Genomic DNA, 15,333 nt, shown 5'->3' on the forward strand with positions numbered 1-15,333 from the left:
GCTTTACTGCAGTATGGAATCAGCAACGGCACACTTTCTCCCAGAAGCGCAAAGGTGAGATTATGAAAGCTGGACCAGCCCACCCATGAGGCAAGGTGAGGCAGTTGCCTCAGGTGGCAGATCCAAGCTCTGAGGAGCATGATGCTCACCACTGCTTGCCCACCTCAAATGGCAAAACAACCCACGCTGACCCTGCTGGACCATGAGGGAGCAATATTGCTATGAGATGGTGCTTTTGGGGGGGCACCTTTGCTTCTGATGCTGCCATTACAGTGTGAACAAGAGTTTTGCAAAAGGACCTCCCATTCCATAAACGTAACATGAGTAGGGGCCTTAAGGCTGCCATCCTATCCACAACCAACCTCAGAGGAGGGATGTAAGAAGGCATCAGAGGAGGGATGTAAGCAGGCAGCTTCCGGGTCATGTGGCCAGCATGACTAAGTCGTTTCTGGCGAACCAGAGCAGTGCACGGAAACGCCGTTTACCTTCCCACTGGAGCGGTACCTATTTATCTACTTGCACTTGATGTGCTTTTGAACTGCTAGGTTGGCAGGAGCTGGGACCGAAACAATGGGAGCTCACCCCATCGCGGGAATTCGAACCGCTGACCTTTGATCGGCAAGCCGTAAGCTCTGTGGTTTAGACCACAGCGCCATCCCATCTAATGATGATGATGATATTATTATTTGTACCCTGCTATTAGGCTTCAGGGACTTGGCTTCCTTCCCCCCTTTGGCTGTAAATAAGCAGGACAAAGCAAAAAGAGTCACTTACCATTTAAAAAGTCTTTCATGATCACAGCAAAAGAACAAAGCAGCCATTCTCAGAATGACAGTGTTCCCAATTAAGGTTTCTACCCACTTCCCCTCTAGTCACTTTTGTGTCTTGCAACCTGATCTCACAACCACTGTGCTTTTTGTGTAGCCATCTTTTCTGCTTTACGTGACCCTGGACTGATAGGCTGGACACATTCCAGCGAGACAGTCTGTTAGCTCTCTCTCTCTTCCAGTTCTTCTTCACTTTGCCGTTCACCCCCCAGTTTGTCCCAACTTTTGTCTTCAGAACTATGCCCCTCTGCAAACCACTGTTCCAAATCTATACTGCTCCACTGCTCCTGGGCAGCTTCAGGATCCTATTTAGGAGCAGGGCGAGGGGGACACTCCCACTATTCCTCATCAGAGCATACCCCTCAGCCTGGTCTCTGACACCCGCTCATTTGACTGTGTTGCCCCAGCCACTCTGGGCTGCTTCCAATCGATATAAAAACATAATAAAACATCAAACATGTTTTTTGCTTTTTTAAAAAATCCCTATACAAGGTTGCCTTTAGATAATCTTCTAAAAGTTGTATGGTTATTTATCTCTTTGACATCTGATGGGAGGGTGTTCCACAGGGCAGGAACACTGCTTCCATTCCACTGCAGTCCAGCTTCCAACAAAAGCTACATTACTCATCTCACTGTCCACTGTAGCAGAATGTTACATAATTGCAGAAGTAATTACATAATCATTGTCTTATTCCACACCATTCATTTATGTGCAAAGGAAACGCGGTGCAAATGGTGTTTTGCGGGATGGGAGGGGGGAGTCTTCAATTACATATTGTTTGCAGATTGAAAGCAATAACAGCAAATACCAATCGTATTTGCTGGATCAATTTCCTTTCCGGCGATGCAACAAATAAACTAACACCGGCAATTTCAGCTCCCATTTCCATTTCTGCAAGAATTCTCTGATCTTCCTACCTGGAAGTAAGCCCCACTGAACTCAATGGAGCTTACTAACTGAGTAAATGTGCGTAGGATTGTTCTGCAAGTGCTCCTTTGGCATGTGGGAGGAGGTAAAACAGGAAGACGGGAAGAAAACAGTTTGTTCAAAGCACATACCAAGATGCATGAAAAGTGAGGCTCTGAAGAATCAAACTGCCTGCCTCTCGCAAGGCTCTGTAACCATTTGTTGCACAACCTCTCACTTCCGCCGAAACGTTGACCTTTACTTTATGTCAGCCTCTGTCACAATGGATGTAACAGATGGCACTGAGGAACTTAAGTCTTTCTGAAAAACAGGGCAAGAGAGGGAGGAGGGCTTCAAGACAGCAGTGTGACAGCTGAGCACTCAAATGAAGAAAAGAGAGAGCTGTTACTGGGATCTCTCAGTTACAACAGGCTGAGCTACACACTATGTTCAAATGGGTAGAACAGCATACCCATTCTGCTTGCTTTTAAAAGTACAGTGGTATCAAGAAATGTGAAGATTTGTGATAATTACGAAAAATTATCAGACATGTTGATGGAAGTCTAAAAGAAAAAAAGATATGTGATGAGTTTTTGATGTTTAATGATGTTATAAATTTGTCTTTATTGGAAAATTAATAAAAATCATATTAAAAAAAAAGTACAGTGGTACCTCGGGTTACACACGCTGCAGGTTACATACGCTTCAGGTTACACACTCCGCTAACCCAGATATATTGCTTCAGGTTAAGAACTTTGCTTCAGGATAAGAACAGAAATTGGGCTCCAGCGGCAAAGCAGCAGCAGGAGGCCCCATTAGCTAAAGTGGTGTTTTTTCAAGTTAAGAACAGTTTCAGGTTAAGTATGGACCTCCAGAATGAATTAAGTACTTAACCCAAGGTACCACTGTAAAGCAGTTTGGAAGAGGGACATTTTGACCAGAACAGCCTTTTTTCTAGCTCCAAATAACAGGCTCCCAGGTTTGTGAAGCTAAACATAGGACAGCCATACGTCCGGATTTTCCCGGAACATTACTAACTGAACAACTTTCGGGTTTTTACTTTTTGAAATATGGCAACCCTACTAAACACTCATTCTTAACCAGGAAGTGAGGGAAGAGAGAAAAACAGGTTGGGAGAAGTGGGGTAAATTGGAGCAAAGAGGTTGTGGAGAGGGGGAGGGGGAAGAGGAGTACCCCTGCCCACTGCTATTTCTGTCCTGCAAATTCCCCACCTCGCCAATGTTACTTTTCAATTATTGCTGGGATATGATATGGTCTGTTCATGCATAATGTGTAGGGATACAGGAGCACCCAAAGAGTTATATTTTTGTAAGCATCTGGCTTGAGCGCTCACAAAATGCTCAGAGGTGCTCGCAGAGCTGCAGGAGAGTCAGTGGATGTGGCAAAGGCAGGTATTCCAACTCCCCAGTCACGCGCCCCTCCATCCTGGAGACAGGAGTGGGATAATAAACCCAGCATCCCTGGTGGGAGGACCTTCTCCCGGGTGGAAAAAGGATGCAAACAACATAACCTTGACACTGGGGATGTCGAGATACCTTCCCGACTCCCTGCTCAGCTGGAAAAAGCTGGTGCTGCTACTTTCACCACCTCTGACTGTCCTTTCTCCTGTCCCAGGTGAAAATATAAGAAGAGCCTGCTGAATCTAGTCAGTGGCCCATCCAGTCCAGAATTGTGTTCTCACAGTGCTTGCAGGTACATGCTTGGCCACATGAGGGACTAGTTGGGCCATTGGCTCTTTGTTTTGTTTTTTTTTTGGGGGGGGCTGCAGAAGAATGATGTGTAGAATTGAAGGTGGCAGTTGTGGGTGGCCTTTGGTGTTCCCAAGATGGGCAGGGCACCACTTGCTTCACCGGTGCTCACATACTGGTCTTGCAACACACACACACACACACACACACACACACACACACACGCTTTTAATATGCCCACGACATCCCTAGGAACACGCAGTTAGCCCCTCAATTTGTTTTAGCTGAGAAATGTCAGTAACAATAACTCATTTCCCCCCCAAGCACTCAGCTGTCGTCTTTCTGTCTCTTAGCACTCCTTCCTCTCTCCCTGTTTTTCAGAGAGCCTTAAGTTCCTTGACGCCATCTGTTCCATCCATTGTGACAGTAGAATTATCAAAAGAATACATCTGCAATTTTTTTCCCACTCATACACTTGAAAATAGCCGAACTGCACAAAATAAAAATAAAAACTTGTGTATCAGCATCTTGCAAGTCACAGGCAAGCTATTTGGGAGCCAAGGCCATTTCATGTATGTCAAGGCCAAAGCTGGGCAATAGATTGCAGTGCCATGGTCTTTGTATGGGGGGGGGGCGTTATTCTTGTTTCTGAATTAACAAAAGAAATCTATACATTGTCTATCGGTATCCTAGTACATATTTAATAACATAAGGCCCATTGTTGTGACACGTATGTGATGGGAAAGGAAAGTCAACCCAGGTGTGCAATGGTGTTTTGTGATGATGTTGTAGCTTGCAGACCAGCTGCTGAGTCCTGTGGACCTTGTGTGACGCATTGGAAACAATGCCTAGCTTCATATTTTTTCCCAGTAAATCATTTTTATTTGATTTTACAAATAAAAGTTTATAACAATCCAAATACAATTCTATATAGAGAGATTACTCTGAATCTTGAGACTTCTGCCCATCCCCTCCAATTGCCAACATTTACAACGGCATATTATTCCATGTTCTATATTTTGTATCCAACCCTATTATCCATAGCATTTGTTATATTACAAGTGAGATTAAAATCCTGCTCATGTTTTCATCTGCTTGCAGTGGTCTTCTAAATAGATTATGAATTTTTCCCATTCTTTTAAAAAAAGTTTTTGTGTCTTCTTGGTTCCTGAGCCTTCCAGTCAGCTTTGCCATTTTGGCACAGTCCATCAGCTTGGCTTGCCATTCCTCTCTGGTAGAGACTTTGTGTAAGAATATCAGTGATAAAAATGAATGTATTGCCAAGAATTTTATTTTTACAGTCATACAGTTGAAGTAGCTTTGGTATAAGTATTTTTGGGTTGCGCGCTGTGGCAACCCAGAAGTAACGGAGTGCGTTACTTCCAGGTTTCGCCACTCGCACATGCAGAATCCGTCAAACACCCAACCGAGCGGACCCGCTTCAGGATGTGAACGGGGCTCTGGAACAGATCCCGTTCGCATCCAGAGGTACCACTGTATTTCAGTTGATACCGGTGATCAGCAGTGCTGGACACTTCAAGGAATGGCAAAAAGATATCTCAAGATTTATCTGGCAGGGGAAGAAGCCAAGGAAACATTGCCTAGCTTCATAACCCCACCCATTAATCTGCATAGACTTGCCTCAAATCATAGAATTGCAAAGTTGGACCAGACCCACAAGCGTCATCTGGTCCAACCCCTTCGATGCAGGAATCACAACTGAAGCATCCCTGACAGGTGAACATCCAACCTCTGCATAAAAACTTCCAGGGGAGTCTGTCAAACAGTTCTTACCATCAGAAAGTTCTTCCTAATGCTTATTACAACACAGTGCCATAAAATCAGCCCAAAACAGGCAGGGAGAAAAACACATTAAATGTGTTTAGGGCTCTTCTAGAAGCCGGGGGGGAGGGGTCGTAGGCATCTGCCTAGGGATGCAGAGTGACAAATTGGGGCAGACCTTCCAACTCTGTCAGCTTCCTTCTCACACGAGGTTGTATTCTGCACAAGGACACTGCCTAGGGGTTGATTGGGTTTGCCACTGTGAAATTCTCTCAGGGCTGCTGGCTCCTTCTCATTAATACAACATTTTGATTTAATGCTCGGTTGGGTGTTTAAAAAAACATGCAAGCGGAATTGCTTATTTTGCCCACCAGTGCTATGGCACACCTGTCAGAATCTCCTCTCCCTTCCCTGGCTGGTAATTGGCTGCTGCACAACTGGCTGCATAGCAACAGGCAACAGATAGGGATGCTTCCGTTACCTGCTTTCTGCCTGTGCTGAAATTGTTCAGGTTGTCATTGGAGCGAAGCTTGGCTGAGGGAGATGGCTCTGATAGTGCGAATGCTGCTATAACCCTGGGATGTCCTCCTAGGTTATCCTGCCAACTGAATGGCTGATTAGAACATCAGCCATGACAGGTGTTAGGCGCCGCATTCCAATTAGGCCAAAATACCTATTGGGGAATATTTTTTTTTAATGAGATCTTCATCTCACCCAATCGCTTCTGCGCTTGTTCTTTTGCGAGCCCACGATCAAAAGAATTCATACTGAGCAGGTTGTTTTGCCTTGGCTTTTGAAGAAAGCAAGCAGGGAGGGAAGGCCTTCTCAACACCAACAGATCATAATACAGGGCTTGAATCTGGCTTGCATCAGCGTCATCCTTTATTTGCATAATTAAGGAAGCAGAAAGACTAACAAGCAGATGGTAAGTTTTTGAGGTACATTTAAATAACATGACTCACCTTGACGGGAGCAGGAAGGCCTGTTTCAAGTTGGGTGCAAGTTAAAACTTCGATAGCATGCTTTCCTGGCATAAACAAGCTCAGGTGCTCAGGGCTGCTTGCTCTTAATTTCTTTCCTTTGCACTTTTCCATTTAGAATAGTCAGTTGCTTATTGTCGTCTTCACAAACCAGGGCTTCCTTGCCAGTCAACATGATTTCAATATAAAACCAAACCGTGAAACTCTTGATATCATATGCTATGCATAGTAGGCAGTTTTCCAGATTAAGACTGGGAGCTGTGCTGTGTTGTGCTTTGTTGAGGTGCCCGGTTAATGAAATATAAGTGGCAAACAGTGGCATAGCAGAGGAGGAACGTGGAGCAGTATAGCCCCGGGACTCCCTTCACAGGGAGCCAGTGTGGTGTAGTGGTTAAGAGCGGTGGACTCGTAATCTGGTGAACTGGGTTCGCGTCCCCGCTCCTCCACATGCAGCTGCTGGGTGACCTTGGGCTAGTCGCCCTTCTTTGTAGTCTCTCAGCCCCGCTCACCTCACAGAGTGTTTGTTGTGGGGGAGGAAGGCAAAGGAGAATGTTAGCTGCTTTGAGACTCCTTCGGGTAGTGATAAAGCAGGATATCAAATCCAAACTCTTCTTCTTCTTCATTTTCCCAAGCAGGAGGGATGATATCATCCGCCAGGATAATTCATGGACTGGACCCACCTTGCTCTGGCAACTGATTGAGGCAATAATGAGGCTTTTAAGTTTTACTGTTGATTGTGTCCCATTAGCATGAGGACGGTCAGAGAGTGAAGGCAGCTTACTATTTTACGACCAGCATCTGATCCTAATAAATTGGGTTGGATGGTATGTGTTGCTGCAACCCCAGCACCATGGTCCTGATTTCAGTCAGGTCTCAGGTTTAATCCCTGGCATCGCCAGATAGATGTCAGGAGCGAGCCAGCAGTAAATCACACTGTGCCAGTTAGAGTTGACTCTTTATTAGCCAAAACACGATATGCACAGGAGTGTCAGGCTGACACAGTCCCTGCCTCCCCACAGCTGCCCAAGTCCCATCCTCTCCAGGGTTCCCCACCCCCAAGTCTTTGCTCCTCCCACTTCATGCCTCTTCTGGTTCTGGGAGACCAAGAGGGAGTGGAGCTTGTCACAACTGGAGGGGGAGACACCTGTGACTCTTCACTAGCTTGACTCATCTCTGTCTCTTGGCCTCTCCCCTCCCACCCTCCTGCTTCAGCTTCTGCCTCTGATTCTGAACTTCTCTCTGCTACTGACTCTCCCTTCTACTAAGCCCTGTTACCTCTTCAGCTTCTGATACGTCCTCTTCCCAGTCTTCTCCCTCTTCTCCCGCTGACCACTCATCGTCCCATCACCGCTCCCTAAGCTCTGAGCCTTCTTCCCTTGGGGGTTCCCCAGCTAGTGCTTCCCTCCATTCCTCTGTGACCAACCAGTCCATGACAGCAGAGTTGAGCAAGATTCCTGTTTGAAACGCTGGGGAGATGCTGCCATTCAGTGTAGACAATGAGCTAGATCAGGCTTCCTCAAACTCGGCCCTCCAGATGTTTTTAGACTACAATTCCCATCATCCCTGATCACTGGTCCTGCTAGCTAGGGATCATGGGAGTTGTAGGCCAAAAACATCTGGAGGGCCAAGGTTGAAGAAGCTAGGTGGACCAATGATCTCGTGTGAGATAAGGCAGCTGTCTACGTTCCTTAAAACAATAACTACAATCTGTGATCTCCTGCCATCACTGCTACTCCCCCTCCTCAAAAACACTGCTGCTGCTGAAAGGCTAATATACAGCCCTGCCCTACCTTAAATTATTATCCAAACCTGGCCTGACCTCCATCCTATCCATGGCTCTTCTGCCCTCTGTTTCAGCTCTGGCTCTTTTATCTTCAGCCTTTATGACCATGCCTCTTGCCTCTCTCCTGTGTGCCTGACCCCACCTTACCTGTGCTGGATTCAGACTGCATGGCAGTCTGTTGGAATCCAGGCCCAAGGCCTGAGAGGACCTCTCTTTATACATCATATCTTGACTTTCCCAAAGCACAGCATGACTTTTCGGCTTCAAAACGAAACCCGGCATAAATAATATAGAAAATAGCTGGCATTTCCTTTGAAGAATTCATCAGACGGTGATCAGCTGCATCATAAATTCTTTTGCGTGCAGGTAAAAGGTGAATGCCATCTCAAGTTAAATGCCAGCTTCCTCACTGGAAGTATAACATATATTGACTTCATGAGATGTTAAATTTGAATAAGCTGCAGGCTGAGTTTTTGCAATAGCAAGCTCTGATACATGCCCTGCAGATTGCACAATGTTTCCATGTTCCAAGAAACATAAAGATTTAATTTGGTCGAAAAGTGTCTCTGTTTATTAGAATTATTTATTAGATATATGGCAGACCATGTTATTAGATTGAAACTGCATAGGAAAGACATGTCATTTTTATCTACAACTCAACAACAGATATGCCTAGGGTTGCCATATGTCCAGATTTTCCTGGACATGTCCAGAATTTGGCCATCAGGAACTGCATCAATTTTGGCGATTTCTTGGGGAGGAAATAAAAGCTCAACAGCTTTTCTGTCTGAATTTTCACTGTTTGAAATATGGCAACCCTACCAAAGTGGGTGGCACCTCCAGCTGTGGGATGGTGGAATTACTCGGGGGACGCTAAGAGGCAAGGGGGTGGCAAGGGGGCACTGGAGATGTAAATGACCAAACTGGTATCACTGGATCAAGTTCATCAACTTGTTGTTGTTGTTTAGTCATTTAATCGTGTCCGACACGTCATGACCCCATGGACCAGAGCACGCCAGGCACTCCTGTCTTCTACTGCCTCCCGCAGTTTGGTCAAACTCATGTTAGTAGCTTCGAGAACACTGTCCAACCATCTCGTCCTCTGTCGTCCCCTTCTCCTTGTGCCCTCAATCTTTCCCAACTTCAGGGTCTTTTCCAGGGAGTCTTCTCTTCTCATGAGGTGGCCAAAGTATTGGAGCCTCAGCTTCACGATCTGTCCTTCCAGTGAGCACTCAGGGCTGATTTCCTTAAGAATAGGTTTGATCTTCTTGCAGTCCATGGGACTCTCAAGAGTCTCCTCCAACACCATAATTCAAAAGCATCAATTCTTCGGCGATCAGCCTTCTTTATGGTCCAGCTCTCACTACATCACTACTGGGAAAACCATAGTTTTGTCTATACGGACCTTTGTTGAATTAATTAAAAGAAATAGCTTCAATTGAAATTGGAACAAATGTATGATTGTTTACTCCTTTGAACTTTATTGTGTTCTTATCTGAATCATGCTTTTTATAGGGTAGGCACTGGGGATAACTTTATTAAACCAAGTTGTGGGTTAGGGAGGGGGAGTGGCTGAAAAAGTAAAAGTTTGGGGAGCCCTGGTCTAGACAGTTCAGGTTTGATTGTAGTGGATCAAATGCAGCCTCGCACAGACATCAGTGTAAGACAGAGCAAAAGGAGGAATCAAGGAGCATTCTATAATTAATACTGTGTGTTGATATAGGATGAGAAATGAAGTTGGAGGTGGGTGGTGGAGCGATCGCTTGGGAGCTCATTACTGGGTCTTAGATGTGCTTGTAGAACTTGCAGTCCTCTTTGATATCTCAGAGACCACAGAGGAGGTTTAATCATACTAGGGCGACACAACATGAATTTCCCACCTGGCTACTGCGTACAGGTTAACCACAAAAAGCTAATCAGGAGTTCTGACAGATGGGATTCTAAACTTCTCTGTTGATATTGATTCTTCTTTCCACAGAAATGGTATTTCTCACAGACCTTTTATGTAGGCAGTCCTATATAAGTTCATCAGCCAATCGTTTTAATCATTTTCTACTGTTTATATGGTGTTTCATGCTTTATGGTATATGTGCGCTGCTACGTTGTACAACACAGTGAGATTTGAAGGCATATACGGTACATACTTCTCTAAACAAATAAATCAAGCCTGGTTAATTGTGGCTGAGCTTAACATCTCGTAGCTGCAAGCATTGCTAAGTAACTCGTAATCCTTTTCTAATTTACGTGGGACAATAATAATAAAATAAAAATAAAAAATTGGCTTCTCCTGTCAGATAATTATAGCATGATATTCAACCCCCCCCTGGCCTCCTCTGGGCATTTTTCAGTTTCGTTCAGATTTTTGGCAGTGTGTCAGTGAAAGCATCATAGTCAAATTTCCCCAGTTGGAGTACAATTCAGCAGGAAAGAACCTACTTTGTTAGAAAGAGATTAGACTCTCTACAAAGGGCCCCCCACAACAAAATGTTGCAGCGTGTGCTTCTTCTGCTCAGGTTTGCAGCCACTCCACTCCACTCCACTCCATTTCATCTCCCCTACTTTCCTTCCCCCCCCCTCTCCCCAACAGTCAGTCAGCATTCTGTCCCCACTGAGCATGCTCAGTTTTCGCAGGGCTGTTCCTTTCTTCTGCATTTGGAATTATGTAGATTGGGATGGACACACTTATGGCCTATCCAAGCTATATTAAAACCTTGAATTTCTCCATTTATTTCCATAGGCAGCTCTCAGCTCCATCCCTGGCAGCATTTAAAAATAGCTTCTCAGTGTGAACCAGGGAATGGCCTATACAGTGGTACCTCGGGTTACATACGCTTCAGGTTACATACGTTTCAGGTTACAGACTCCGCTAACTCAGAAATAGTGCTTCAGGTTAAGAACTTTGCTTCAGGATAAGGACAGAAATTGTGCTCCGGCGGCGCGGCAGCAGCAGGAGGCCCCATTAGCTAAAGTGGTGCTTCAGGTTAAGAACAGTTTCAGGTTAAGAACTGACCTCCAGAACGAATTAAGTACTTAACCCGAGGTACCACTGTACAGAAAATGAGGGAGCTCTCTGTAGCCTTTAATATCTCTGTGGTTGCTTCCTCCACCATTCTTTTCCAGCAATGCCATTTTATTCCCCTTCCCCTCAACACCTGGTTTTCAGTCCTGTTCTCCCCTTAAGTTTGCTTGCTTCCCAGATATCTATTTACTTATTACACATGTATATACCTCCTATATAATTAGGTTCTCTGGGAGGTTTACAACAACAATACTTTTCCTTCTTCTTCTTTTTGGTACTCCTGCAAACCTTGAGGTTACCCTGAATTTGCTGATACCTCCCTCATGTGGAGGGAGGTGGTATGGTTGTGGCTACAAGGGAAGATTATATGATTCTATCACTATTACACAGCCTCCAAGTGTCCCTATTTTCCAAGGACAGTCTTGGATTTACAGATGCCGTCCCAGCTTCTGATTTGATCCCGGACTGCTCTGCTTTTCCTTAGGTCATCCCTATTTTCATTGGAGAAATGTTGGAGGGTATGTAGTTATGCGACACAGAGACACCGAGGTAAGTAACTACCTTTAGAAGACAGCTGAAGCCAGCCCTGTATAGGGAGGGGGTGTTTTGGTATGCAGGCTGAGACCCTACCTGCCCGCGAACTGTCTCGCCAGAGTGGTGCATGATCTAGTTATCTCCTGCTTGGACTACTGCAACGTGGGGGTTCTACGTGGGACTACCTTTGAAGGCGACCTGAAAACTACAACTAATCCAGAATGTGGCAGCTAGATGGGTGACTTGGAGCGGCCGCCAAGACCACATAACACTGGTCTTGAAAGACCTACATTGGCTCTCAGTACGTTTCCGAGCACAATTCAAAGTGTTGGTGCTGACCTTCAAACCCTAAACAGCCTTGGCCCAGTATACCTGAAGGAGCGACTCCACCCCCATCTAAGTTTGTTCTGAGTATAAGCTTTCGTGTGCATGCACATGGGAGCTTATGCCCAGAACAAACTTAGTTGGTCTCTAAGGTGCTACTGGACAATTTTTTAATTTTTTAATTGTTTAATTTTATTTCGACTGTGTCAGACCAACACGGCTACCTACCTGAATCCACCCCCATCGTTCAACCCGGACACTGAGGTCCAGCGCCAAAGGCCTTCTGGCAGTTCCCTCACTGCGAGAAGTGAAGTTACGGGGAACCAGGCAAAGGGCCTTCTTGGTAGTGGCGCTCGCCCTGTGGAACACCCTCCCATCAGATGTCAAAGAAATACACAACTACCTGACATTTAGAAGACATCTGAAGGCAGCCCTGTTTAGGGAAGTTTTTAATGACTGACATTTTAATGTATTTTAAATCTTTTGTTGGAAGCCACCCAGAGTGGCTGGGGAAACCCAGCCAGATGGGTGGGGTATAAATAATGAATTGTTGTTGTTGTTGTTGTTGTTGTTGTTGTTGTTGTTATATTTAATGTTTTTATTATGTTCTTATATATGTTGGAAGCCACCCAGAGTGGCTGGGGCAACTCAGATAGGTGCGAGTATAAATAATAAAAGTATTATTATTGTGATTATTCTTAGGATGTCCCTAGTTTCATCAGGGAAATGTTGGACTGTTATTGTTTTGTTTTGTTTTGTTTTAAACAATCTTGTTACATATACAGGCTACAACCACCTTTGGAATGGCTGTAGGAATGGAATTGAATTTCTTTAGGATAGTATTCCACGTCTCATGAAGCTAATAGAGGCGATGCTATTCCAGAGCTTTTCTTCCAGATGATATTGTTTCTCCTAGCACAAAGCCATACAATGGATGCTAGGAGGCTGTCTGGAAGTAAATATATTAGAATTGGAAAGCTCATTGCCTAGAGGAATGGAGAGAGTCAATGAAGGATAGTCATGCTTATCTGCACACTTTATTATAGTCAAAAGTGGTATTTTCTATATTCTGGTGAATATATCATATTGCCACCGTGCTTATTACAGCGCACAGCACTGTGTTCTGTAAACAAATATAATCTGATGCATCCAAATAAATTGCTCTTCAAGGGAATCGGGGCTTGTCATGTGGATTGAATTACTGTGCCAGAACAGTATTAACTCTACTGCTACTAGCCTTTATTGGCATAAGTTAAAAGAGTAAAATCATAAAATCATGCAAAGTCATCCAAATACATTGATAAGCACATACAATATATAAAAGACTGGTTAGCCAACTATTGAATAAATCAGGCAACTTTAGATTTAGCTTTCAAGATCTCGGCTAAGTACCCCCGAAACTATCTTGGTAGTTTCGGGAGTATCATCCCTCAACAAATATTGGGATACTCTTTGTAAATCGATATTTTGAGCTGTAAGGGTGTCACTAGGAGATCTCTGCAAAGGGCGTTGAGAAGAGGGCAATCCAAAATTATGTGATGTGTTGTACCTGGTATTTTCTTATGACAGGAACAGAATCTGTTCTGGAAGGGGTTTGGGGGTTTTTTTTTAAACCTTCCAATGGGACGCGGGTGGCGCTGTGGGTAAAACCTCAGCGCCTAGGACTTGCCGATTGCATGGTCGGCGGTTCGAATCCCTGCGGCGGGGTGCGCTCCCGTCGTTCGGTCCCAGCGCCTGCCAACCTAGCAGTTCGAAAGCACCCCCGGGTGCAAGTAGATAAATAGGGACCGCTTACCAGCGGGAAGGTAAACGGCGTTCCGTGTGCTGCGCTGGCTCGCCAGATGCAGCTTGTCACACTGGCCACGTGACCCGGAAGTGTCTGCGGACAGCGCTGGCTCCCGGCCTATAGAGTGAGATGAGTGCACAACCCTAGAGTCTGGCAAGCCTGGCCCGTATGGGCAGGGGTACCTTTACCTTTACCTTTAAACCTTCCAAACAACAAATGCATTCGCCTCATCTGTAGATGAGCTAGCATAAAAGCTCTGTGATGCGATGGAATATCTAAATTACAAAAGTAATTAGGCATTACTCCATGGTGGGGCTACAATCCTAAATAAGCAGATGAACATACAAAAGGCTGGGAGGGGTAGTTTTTTCATTTCATGATCTAGCAGCCTCTGCTTGATGAGAGATAAGATTTGTGACACATCTGATAAGAAGGGAATCCCGGTTTTCCTGCGTTTGAGGGTAATATAGAAAACCATGTAAGAATTATGTGTATATCTCAATACCCAAGTTAGTAAACTTTCCGGGTCTGTATCAAAATGAATTTTTAGCCAGTTTTCAAAATCATAAAAAGAGCTCTGCTTCTGTTCATAGCCTCCAAACCATCAAGGTGACAAACTGGGACACATGTTTTCCAGGGCCGCACTCCAGTGCGCCTGAGATTGTGGCCCCAAAAGACATGTTTTAGTCATAGGTGTGCTCTCACAGTACCAAAAAATGCAGGCTTTGAGGCAGCGCATGAGATCATGGTCCTGAAGAAAAGCATTTGGGGGGGTCATTTTGGGGTGCTGTTTCTCAAACAAAAAAATGGGGTGTCCCAATGGACATTAGAGAGGTATGTGTGTTCTTATGGTGACCCCAACAAGATGTCTATGGGAAGTCTGAATGCAGGACCTGACGGCAACAACACCCTTCTCACTTGTAGTTTCCAACAGATATTCAGAGAAATGCTGCCTCTGGCAGTGAAGATACAACAATGCCATGGCTAGTATCCATTGAGAGCCTTCTTGTAGGACTTTTCCAGTAATATTACCCTTCCATGTGGCTGCCTCTTCCCTGCTCTTTTACATTGCTAGAGAATACTAGGGCTGATAAAGGAACATGGGGGAGCAGGATGGTGAACTGCGGATATGATGCAGTTGCTTCAAGCTGCACTTGTGTGCACTTGAGTTCATGAGCAGCAAACTATACAAGAAAATTGAGGCCCATGGGAAAGTCATGGACCACATTCATGGTAAGGATGGGAGAATCCATCAGTTTTGGTTTCTCTCCGTTTCTTGTTTCTCCAACCTTAAGTTCAGTTCTCCACATTCCCATATTACTGTAGTTTTTTAAACATTCTCATATTACAATTTTTTTTAAGTACAGTGGTACCTCAGGTTACATACGCTTCAGGTTACAGACTCCGCTAACCCATAAATAGTGCTTCAGGTTAAGAACTTTGCTTCAGGATGAGAACAGAAATCGTGCTCCGGCGGCGAGGCGGCAGCAGGAGGCCCCATTAGCTAAAGTGGTGCTTCAGGTTAAGAACAATTTCAGGTTAAGTACAAACCTCCGGAATGAATTAAGTATTTAACCCGAGGTACTACTGTACTCATCAAAATTTATTTGCACAAATATATGCATTTTTAATGCATATGCATTTCTAAGGGACGCGGGTGGCGCTGTGGGTAAAACCTCAGT

The sequence above is a fragment of the Podarcis bocagei genome (assembly GCF_964188305.1).
Source record: "Podarcis bocagei genome assembly, chromosome: 4".
In the NCBI taxonomy this organism is placed as follows: Eukaryota; Metazoa; Chordata; class Lepidosauria; order Squamata; family Lacertidae; genus Podarcis; species Podarcis bocagei.